Here is a 12,168-nt window from a genome sequence, read left to right on the forward strand (position 1 = left end):
AAAAGAACTCAATCCATGCCTTTGTTTTCTTTTTGCTTTGGGTAATATATATTTTGGTCTTAGTTTGTTGATTTGTTCTTAGTTGGTATTTTTTTATCTAGTTGGTATCTGGATTTATATTTTGTCTTGATACATTCACAATAACACCATTAGTTTATATGACACCAATAATCAATCTGGTGGTGTCATGAGACAACCTTTAACATATCACATGTCAAACGTAAAAAATTAATTTTTTTTAAAAATAAGTATAATTTTTACACCAAAATGCATCTAGACAATCATTTGTCTTGAGAAATGAATCTAGACACAGGTTTGTCAGATGCATCTAAATTTGAATACTAATTTATTCAAATTCTCATTCCAAATTTATTTTTTAGCAAGCTTACATATTTTTATTTTTAAAAATAAAATATCGGGTTTTTTTATTATTATTTTGAAATTAAAATTATATAAATTAATCAAGAATTTAAAAAATTTACATAAAGAATAAGTATAAATAGATGGTTGTTCAAATTTAAATGCATCTAAATAGTTATTTGATCATATTCATTTTAGACTTGCTTTTTAGTTTATTATTTTATTTATATAATTTTATAATTTATAAAATTATAAATTTTGAGTCATCTTCTATACTTATATATTTTTATAAATTTATAAAATATAAAATATTATATATTTTTAAAATATTATGCTCTTTTATATATTTTATAAATTTATACTTTATATGTTTTTTCAAAATAAAATAACCTAAAAACTTATATGTTATAAAATAAATATATATATAAATACTAAAAACACTTCTAGAATGAATATGGATAAATGGTTGTCTATATACAAGTCCATATTCATTCTTGATGTGAAAAAAAATATTTTTATTAATTTATATATTTTAAAGTTTTTTTATTGTGGCATACAGAGAGCCTACCATATGTCATCGCCAAATTGGCTATCAATGTCATGTTAGCACAAACTAACGGTGTTAGCGCAGAGGTATCAATTTGGGTGATAGAATACAAGTTCAAGTACCAACTAGGTAAAAAAAAATACCAACTAGATACAAATGGAAAAGCTAAAAAGTAAAATATATACTAATGCTTTTCTTTTTGGGTAAACTACACCCAAGTCACTAAACTATTAGTAAGTTTACATTTTAGATACTCAATTCCAAAAAGTTTCAAAATGACCATTGAACTATTCGAAAGTTTTCATTTAAGTCACTGAATTATTTGAAAGTTTTTATTTAAGTGGCTTGGTTGTTAAGTTTTTTTTTAAGGTTAAACTACATAAATGGTCACGAATGTTTCTTGTTTGGTCACCCGACTTTAAAAGTTTACAAAATGTTCACCAACTTATCATTTTATTTTATTCTATTCCAAAACCGATAAAGCACTAATAGTTTATTAATATGGAAGTTAATGACATTTAAATTTACCATTAATTTTTTTCCACATAATGTCCATGTAATTTATTAAAAAATTTTAAAGCAATTTATTTACAATTTAAAAACACCATTTTTTAATTACATCCACAGGAAAATGACCCTTTGATCTGCCATAATTTGATATGTTAAATTAGACTCTCCAAAACATTAAAGGAGCTTATTCTCAAGCAAGTTAAGTGTCTTTTACATGTTTTTTTTTTTTTTTAGTTTTTACCATTAATAAATGTTTTTGCTTAGTTTTATTCATTTTGAGACTCAAATTGGCAAAATTATGCCATTGGGAGTCTAATGAGTGATTTGAGCTTGTGTAGGGAGACAATAATGGCCAAACATTGAGGAAAACATCATTTAGAGCGGGTATTGTGACATTGATGCTAAGAAAATCGTGACACCCTAGACCTTTCACCTTAAGGATGCAAAACTTCAACGAGAAATCAACTTGGAGCCTATTGTCGAGAGAGTCGTAACATCGAGGGTAGGATGTCACATGTGGAACCCCAAACCTGACTAGGACGATTTGACCCGGATCCAGAACGTCACATTAGTCACTTCGATGACTACAATACACACCACAACATTTTTGCGCACAACTAAATTTTTTTCCTACTTATCTAATCGATAACGGAACTGCTAGACATGCAATTAACTCCTACATAATTATGGATAAACAAACAAAACCTAATTGCATGTTTTAACTAACAAAGATCATTCAAATTGCAACCAAGGAAAAATCGTCATTTCACATCCAACGTATGAAAACACTCGTATAACAATAATTTAAAAATAAATTTTAATTCAAAAATCATATTAAAACATTATTGAGAGAATCAGTTTGGACCAACTAATATTTCTCAATTAATTTTTAAACAAGAGTCTTAGGGACTAAATTGAAAGGATGACATAATATAAAAATAATATTACAAAGTTACCGGTGGATTTATGAAATTAAACATCTAAATTTCAGGTATGTATGTTTTCAAAGCATTCTATAACATTTTGGACTCTAATTGCATTACTTCAAAATTAGGATTGAATTGCAATGCTAGAAAACCAAATCGTAAACGAATTGTGTGTTAAGTCGTGACGACACAATTACCACATTGCAACATGATTTGAAGGAGGCCTCACGTCCCGACGACATGACATAGGATGTCTCGACGTCGATTCCTCATCACAACGACAACCGAACGTCGTTGCAACGTCGACTGCAGTTTCTAATTTGGTCATTACCAAACATGCTAGTTTGTGCATTTTGGGCTATTTCTCATTTCTAACAAGTCATATCCCCTTCAAACTTCATTTAGAAAATGCTCAATCATACCACAACACACAAAAGCATAATTTGACAATTCATGTCACACCCCAAAATTGGGTCTAGAAATTTTGAGGGTATTTTTGGGAGTTTAGCTCTAGCATCCTCAAAACTTTCGTAGCATAGTAAACCAAAAATGTTTTCGTCTATGGCTTTTAAAAACTTAAATCAATTTTTAAAAATGAGTTTCAAAAGACCTTTTATTTGAAAAGTGGACTAATTTTTAAAAGGGTCTAAAGATCAATCCATATTTCCCTTTTTTCAGCCTAGTTTTGACGTGAATAAAAGAAAAGAAAGAAGCATTCTCTTCCTTTTTGTTGTGCCGTCCTTTTGAGACCTCAAACCTCAATTGCCTATTTTAATCTTCTAAACTATAATATTTTGATTTATATCATCACCCAAGCCTTAAACCTCCATGAAATATCAAGAAAAACACCCAAAACACCATAGGTTTCTCTACTATCAAGTTTGTGGGTTTTTCGGATTGTCAACAAAAGCTTCGTTTTTCTTCCATCGAAGGTAACCGTTCATGTTTCTATGAGTTTTTAATGTTATTTTGTCTTTAAAACAAAGTTTTTAGCCATTGAATTTTATATTCTAAATAAAAGCCGAAATATGGGTTATTAATGGTGGATTTTGGGATTTTGAAGAAAAACATGGTTTCAAAGTCTTTTCAATTAGTTTTGACATGATTAGAAGGTTACTAACTTACTTTAAAGTTTCGTTGAAGATTTCAAATGTTTTAATGAATTTTTGTGAAAATTGCCATAAACATGTCAAAAATTTTAACACCATGAATTAGTTAGTTTTGAGTAGTTTAAAGGTTGAAAATTTATCGTAGGTGAATAATTAGATAAATAGAATCAGTTTTAGGCAAAAAAAGGTTAAGTATAGGCTGAGATAATTGAAATTCAAGTTTGCTATTTTGAAGGTTTCAATTACATGAGAATTTAGCTTAGGCTTGTGTTTTGATTGTTTGAAGTGAGTTTTCGGCTGATTATTGATTGTGTTGTTGTGTGATTTACCTTTTGAAGCTTTGGAATCATTAAAACCTTCAACAAGGAAAGATAAAGGCAAGGAAGAGCTAGTTTAAGCTTTCGGCAATTAGGCGAAAGCGTCATCGGTGAGTGTTTGGAATCGCTACATGTAGACACAATTCATAGTGTTAATCGAGAGCTTAGGAATAACCTAAACCCCTATCCTAAGTTTCGAGTGTAAGCTTTCTATTTCCCTTGCTTTATTTTTGCAATTATGTGATTATGTGAATTTTTGTGGATTGATTATTATGATGTGATATTGTGATATGAGACATGTGTGATGACTATTGTGAATTGTGTTGTGTTGTGGGCATGATATACATGCCAAATAATAGTGATAATGGTATGCTAATAATGCAAATATGTAATGAAAGCGAGCAAAATTTCGGTAAGTATATATGTGTTGAAATGTGGAATGTGAAATTACTATGACAGGCAATATGTGAGAATACTTGTATGTGATATATGATGTACTAGTTTTAATGCACATATATGTGGTCAGATATGTGATGGCTCAATGAGCATTATTGTAGAACTTAAAGTGCAATTAAATGTGAATCCAATAAGCATGCATTGTAACGCCTCGAAATTTGGGCCTAGAAGTATTGGGCCTTGATCAAGGGACCGGTTAGGAAACTATGCATAAAAGTATGTTTTCTTTAGTGGTTAAGAGTCCTGAGAGGAGTTGGAAAAGTCTTGGGTTCAAACCTGGGCTTCAACAAAAATTTTGGTTTTAAGTGGATAAAACCCTGGATGCTTGGATGTAGGCCTTTTAAAGTATTGTGTAAAAAAAATCTCATAAAGAAGCATGTGGTCTAGTGGTTGTGGCGTCATTAAGGTTACAAGAGAGCCTGGGTTCAAGTCTTGGCCTTGGCAAAATTTTTAGTTTTTCCCTAAAATGAATCTGGAACGCTAGTTTATAGGCTTTATCAATAATAGTGTTTGTTTTATGACACAAAAAGGGCTTGTGGTCTAGTGGCAAGGTGGCATGTGGTGTAATTGGGAGGTTTGAGGTTTAAGTCTTGGGTTGTGCAATGGATTGTTATTTTGCTGCTTGAGCCGCGTAAGTGGCAGAGTTGGAGTGGAATACCATCGAAGGAAGTTTGAATTGGTCATGGAGGGAGTTGAGGAGAAATCAGTAGAGTGATTAAGGGTAGAGATTTGTGGAGAAAATTAAGGAGGGGAGGAGTTGTGTCGATTTGGGACTCTGGCACTCAAGGAATTTCGGCTATGGGGAATACAAGTGCCGAATTGGTCATTCTAAGCATTCGGTATTGGAGTGTTTCTCTCTTGCACAGGTGAAAATTTTGGTCAGTTTTTGCTTTTTGCGTTTGGTACCTATTTTGGCAAATTTCGAGTCGTTTCTGCTCATTTTCTCTATTCTTTTTTCTTCCTTTTTGCTTTTGGCTGAATCTCTCTATTTTCTTTCTTCTTGTTGGCCAAACCTCTTTCTCCTCTAGTCCGAACAATATCCAACCATTATATCGTCTTCTAGGCTGATCCTCGCTGCTGCTTCTTGTCGTATCTGCGTTGCAAGTCTCTGACTTTTAGTAAGTGACTTTACTTATCACTTGGGTATTTTGTTATTCTCCTTTCTTGTTCAAAACTGAATATCATTCTTCCTTGACCTTTGGTTGTTCCTTTCTTTTATGGTGTGCATCATTGCGTTTTTAGAGTTCCTTCAAGGAGTGGTGGTTTGCAAGTGGTTGAAGTAATCGATCTTGGCTTCAATTCAATTGAGGCAAGGAGGGTGTCTGGGTTTGAGTACTCTTAAAAAGGCGTTATACCCTATCGATTATGATCTAACTGTGGGACTTGTTATTTTAGGTGGGTGTTCGTGGAAACAACACCTTTTAGCAGGTGTGTAATCACACCCTCTCTTCTACGAACCGGCAAAAGCCGAAAAGTCGAAAACACGACAGTCGAGGCCACATGAGCGTGCGATCGCTCGTGCGAGAAAGATGAGCCCACAAGACTAGGCGTTGGACTATAGAGGCCCCCATGTGCGTTTTCATCGGCTTAGGTCGTAATGAGCCTAAATTATCGAAATGCCCTCGATAGGTAAAATTACCGAAATACCCTCGATGGGTAAAATTATTGAAATGCCCTCAATGGGTCAAATTACTAAAATACCCTCGATGGGTAAAGTTACCAAAATACCCTCGATGGGTAAAACTATTGAAATACCCTCGATGGGTAAAATTACTGAAATACCCTCGATGGGTAAAATTATCGAAATACCTTCAATGGGTAAAATTGTCGAAATACCCTTAATGGGTAAAATTACCGAAATACCTTCGATGGGTAAAATTACTGAAATGCCCCCGAAGGGTAAAATTATCGAAATACCCCCGATGGGTAAAATTATCGAAATACCCCCATAGGGTAAACTGACTGTTATGGCCTTATGCTGTGTATGACCGTTTTGCTTTATGATATTTATATGACTGTTACTGAGTTTGACATATTGCATTCACGACATACTGCATAGGGTTGGGATCATGTATTGAAGGAAGTGATTGATATGTGAGGATCGCACGGGTCGCATGAGATGACTGTGGCCCCACCGATGGCTTTTAGCCGATTATGTGATTGGCAGCTCTGCTGCAATATTGGTTAGTGCTGCAACCGGTGCTACATAAGGAGTGTAGGAATGGGTGGGTCTATTTAATCCCCACAGGAGTGTAGGGTTAGACAGGAGATGGAGTGCAGGATTGGTATGGGTATTTATGCATCGCATATACTGATTTTGATATTGAGATGGGCTTAGGCCTAGATATATGTGATATGTGTCATTTGATTTGGGCTCAGGCCCAACTGAGGCTGATGGGGGCTAAGGCCATTTGCCACCGTTACTGTAATTGGCTAAGGTCCACACTGATACTGTTACTGTTAAGGGCTCAGGCCTAGTTTGATTCAATTTCTTTAATGAGGGGATTACACACTGAGTTTTCGTAAACTCACCCCATTTTTAACCTTTCAGGTAATCCCCAGCGTTAGCCAGTTTGGAGCTACGAGGGACTTAGAAAGGGTCACACAACTGCACATGTTTTATTCTATTTTCTCATTTACTAAATCATTTTAATTTTGATTCGGGTTGTAATAAGGCCTCTATAATTTCTGGGTTTTAAATTTGGGATTTGATGTGATTGTGATTTATATCTGCTAGAAGTAGAACACAGTTTTCCAAAATAATAACTGTTTTCTAACACTACATTTTCGCAACTCAATTTTTAAATAACACATTTTCACAAATTATTTGTTTTAAATTAAGCTTCCGCAATAATAAAGTTTTGAAGGTAACAATGTTTCTTTAATAAACCTCGATTGAAAATAAGAAAGCACAAACTGAGGTTTTGTACAAGTTTTAAATGGCAAGAAGTTTGAAATTTCAAGAAGTGTTTTCAATGAAAACATAATTTTCGAAAAACCCAGATTCGGCCATAACGTCTAGGCCAGGTTTCGGGTGTTACATGCATTGTGTACAAGTTCTGATGTAAATTGATGAATATGAATAGAGATGATGTGCGTTAAATCAGTAATTAAAAATGTGTAATTGTGGATATTTTGGCCTTGTGGTCTCTTGAAACAATTGGATATAGTTGGCATGCCATAGGATTGTGAGTACACACCTATATGTATTGTGTTTTTGGATATTGAGGCCCTGGGACAAGTTGGAGAGATAAGGGAATGTGAGCTAAACTCCATTCAATAGGACATGTTTGGTGTGTTGGAAAGTGTTAGCTTTATGCTTCACTTTTGGGATATGTTCGACTTTTTTAGTCAATTTGTGTGTTGGAGATTCGTGCATCCGATGTGTGGTGATAGAGCCCACTTTTATGTTTTATAGCCTCAAGTTTCAAATTATTATTTAAATGTGATATTATATATTGTGATAATACGAAGTGAGATAGATGCATAAACATGTGAATAATATGCTAAATGAGTTGATTTAAGTTTCATGAAAATGTTAGTATGTTCTTATAGTAAATTGCGTATGTAATTGTGGTTTGGGTCGTTTCCATTTAACTTGTGAATGCATGTGAATATATAGGCTAGACTTGTGAGTTATTAAAGCATGTATACGTTGTTTGGTCTTAATGAATTATTGTTAAATGAATTACATGTATAAGCTAGTTGAGTGTAATTGCATGTAGGAGTATATGTTAGTTTTATGATTTAATGAAACATGAATATGTTATTTTCACTTGGTTAGAATATGGTTGTGAATGTGTTGCAGTATGCTCTTGTTTAACCTTTGATATTGTGTATACTTTGTGGTTACTCTAATATTCACTGAGCTAGTTTAAGCTCACCTACTCTCTCTAACCATTGTAGATATTTAGCGTTTGCGGTGTGAGCAGTGCAAGGATACCAAGGAAGTGATCCAAGTTAGGCTTTAGTATTTGCGTAGGTGGTATTAATATTATTCTTTGAACTATGGGGATAAGACAAAGTGGTTAGACTTTGATCGATTATTACTGTGGTCGTCATGATATATTATAGGTTTAGTTTTCTAGTACTTTTGATGGATGTTATAATTATTTCATTGGTATTGTTTTGGTTTGAATATTTGCCATGTTGAAGTGCCATGAACTGTATGTATGGTCAATGGACGTTGAATAATGTGGTAGATTTGTTGCATAAATTTTGCCATGATGTTTTGGATGTTTTCATAACTTTATTGCTCTTAGGATTTATGGACTTGGAACTTGCTATGTTGATTCCTTTCTTGGACTTGTTTTCGATGATTGAACCGTTGTTATGGTTGTTTTGTGATGAGGTCAAAGTTGCATGTTGAGTAATTATTATTTTGAATAGATTATATGCCTTAAGTTGCTAAATTTTTGTGGTCTGGAGTAGAGGTATTGATATCCATGTTATAAAAATGATACCTCTGTGATATTTCGATGTGTAGGAAGTCAGTATTGTAATTTAGTATCGATACCTTACCATGAGTATTGATACTGGAGGTAAAATAATCAATACTTTAGTAAAGGTATCGATAACTTCTGGGGTTTAATTTTTAAACGAGAAAAAGAATATTGTTTTGGTATCAATTTTCCAATCGGTATTGATATCGTATAAGAGAAATATCGATACATTTGTTTCAGTATCGATACCTACGTAGTCAGTTTTCAAATTTTGCTAAATGAGCCCTATGGATGCTTAATTATATGTGTAAGACTATTTGATGTATGTTTAGTATGTATTAAGGATGATTTGAGTAATTTTGACTCATAACTTGCACGTATGTTAAAATGGAAGACATTTATGTAAGAATGAACTCATTTGTACTGTGAGTGATGTGAGACGATGGTGTGGCATCCTCATATTCGAGCTTGGCGATCGGGCCGAGTATAGGGTGTTACAATTCAAGTCACAATTCATGCTAGCATACAGTGCAATCACTCAACATACCATATCCTCTGTAGGTTCTATTGCATGCAAGTCCATTAGTTACACGGCCTAACACAAGGTCTGGCATACGGGCGTGTGAGGTTATTTTGAGAGTTAGACGACCAGGCACACAAGCGTGTGACACGGTCGTGTGACCCTACTCAAAAAGTTACATTGGTGAGGACACGAGCTAGGACAAGGCCGTGTGTCCCTAGTTTGAAGGTTACCCGGCCTGAGACACAGGCGTGTCTCAACCGTGTGAGGCAGACGACCTATCCACATGGCCGTGTGACCCCTGTAGTCAAATTTTTCTAACTTTTTCTTAAAATTTCCAAATGTTTCCAAGTTGGTTCCAAATTGTTTCTAAGGTGTTTCTTGAGCCTCAATGGCTCGATTAAGGGACGATAGAATTAATGTATTAACATATGTTTTCAATGATGTATGAAATGTATGTTCTAATGTTCTATTTGTACGATAATACTCCGTAGCCCTAATCTGACGATGGATACGGGTTAGGGGTGTTACAAAATCATTCTGACCTTGTCTCATAAAAATCATTATATATCATAATATACATACCCATTTCTTACAACGTTTCTTTTATGCAAAATTAGACTCAATAATCTTTAAGCTCATGTTTAATTCAACTTGTAAATCCATTTCTACAATTTTTGGTGAATTTTCAAAGTTGTACTTCCACTGCTACCCATAAAGTGTTTAGTTGAACAATTTGCTCTTCCACGATTTGAGTAAGTTCTCATTTCATTATCCATACACAATAATCGTAATCATATTATATTTCATAAACATATTTAAATTGCTATCAAATATATACAAATTCATAATACAAATACAATCATACCAGATAAACTTACTTGACAAAAACAACAAACAAGTTGAATCTGCAGGGACTAGTCGATAATTGTGGCTTTTTCGCGATTATCTTCGTTTGATCCAATTCTCGATCTATACAATAATTTAGTTCAATTTATCAATTCCAAACATCTGGAAGTAACAAGATGTACCGTGACCTCCACGAACTGTATTCATGGCCTAGTTTAAAGCAAGCTATTACAAAATTTGTGGCGAAATGCTTAGTTTGTCAGAAGGTGAAAGCAGAGCATCAGTATCCTTCAGAACTACTTTAGCCACTCAAAATTTCAAAATGGAAGTAGGAAAGAATCACCACGGATTTTGTGTTTGATTTTTCACTAACTTTGATAAAGAAAGATGTTGTTTGGGAGATTATAGATTGCCTTACCAATAGTGCACATTTTCTAGAAGTTCGCACAAGTTATACTCTACAAAGGCTCGTAGAGATTTACGTTGTTAAGATTGTGAGACTTTATGGCATACCAGTTTCCATTACTTTCGATTGAGATCCTCGATTGACTTCATGAGTTTAGAAGAGTTTGTAAAAAAGTTTTGGGTTTAAAGCTTAATTTCAACACTGCTTATCACCCTCAAAGAGATAGCCAGTTCTAGAGAGTGATACAAGTCCTAGAAGACATGTTGTGAAGCTATGTATTGAAGTTCACAGGAAGTTGGGAACGTTATTTACCTTTGGTAGAGTTCGCCTATAACAACAATTATCAAGTAAGTATTCAGATGGCACTCTTTGAAGCATTGAATGGAAGGAAGTGTTGAACACCTCTATGTTGGGTTGAATTGCATGAAAAGTGAATCATTGGACCTAAGTTGGTTCGCGAGATTGAAGACAAAGGGAATCTTGGTTATTTATTTATTCGTTTGCATATTATTCACATAATTATTCTTGTAATTGCCATTGCATTTTCACTCTCGACTTGTTATAACATTTCCTATTATTTATCAGTTACACATATCACACGCATTATTATTCCTTTAAATTACCGCTGCATACTTATCTTTGTTTTTCCATAGCATTAATAATAATTCGTTATAATAACTTGACCACTTTTATACCTAATCCAATCCCTGCGGAGACGATCTTACTTATCACTTTATTACTTGATCCGACGTGTATACTTGCACAATTCACATATCATATTCACACGTGACAAGAGACCTAGAATATATAAAGGGGTAGTAACACTTAAGTGGTAAAAGGCCTTTTAGGGGTGTATGGGCGCTCCTAAGAATAAAGTCGTGAGGGCCATGTGCGCCCAAAACAGACAATATCTTACCGAGTTGGGTGTTGGCTATGATATATAGGGTGTTACAGAAGTAAAGCCTAAAGAAACACAAAAGCTAAATAAACAATGTGAAAAATGAGAGAATCACAATGATCTTAAAAAAGTGATGACATGGAGATGTTGTGGACGTTCAGATCTTCTCACGCCAACATGAAAGAAAAAAATAAACCACCCAAAAGAAGACGGTGAAGAACATCGTATTCGTCAGGTACAATGGATGCAACATACGTTGAAGGCTTTATGATATCTTCCTTTAAAGGAATCTTCGTCGTTGGCTTGAAAGACTGAACAAATTCAGTCAATTAAAGTTGAAGAGCCTCTATTTTGGGTGTCAACGATAGCGGAAGCTCGACAATATCGAAAGAGAATAAAAGAGGAATAGAAGTGAGTGAGGATTTACTAATAAATAGTTGTGTACAATGGTAAGGCACGTTGCACTCCTAAGGGGAGAGCAGAGGTTCGAACATTGGAAATGATATTGTTAGGAGGAGCTTCAACAAAACTCGAACATGGGTTGTAAAATTGATATGGAGAATACCAAAAAAAAAAAGTGAGGATTTTAGTTAGTTTTATTATTTTAATGTAATTTATATATTTTTTAAATTTGTTATATATTTTGAAAAATATTGTGTATTTTTTTAAAAGTTAGGATCAATTTGAGATAATTTGTAATGCTGAGGGTTTTTTTTAAAACTATGACTAAATTGACAGAATATGTAAAAGTTAAAGGTTAAATTTATTATTATACTAATTTTTGGACTACCAGCTCACCCTCTTGTCAAATATTTAACAAAGCTTAAC

The sequence above is a fragment of the Gossypium raimondii genome, chromosome 2, assembly GCF_025698545.1.
Source record: "Gossypium raimondii isolate GPD5lz chromosome 2, ASM2569854v1, whole genome shotgun sequence".
Classification (NCBI taxonomy): domain Eukaryota; kingdom Viridiplantae; phylum Streptophyta; class Magnoliopsida; order Malvales; family Malvaceae; genus Gossypium; species Gossypium raimondii.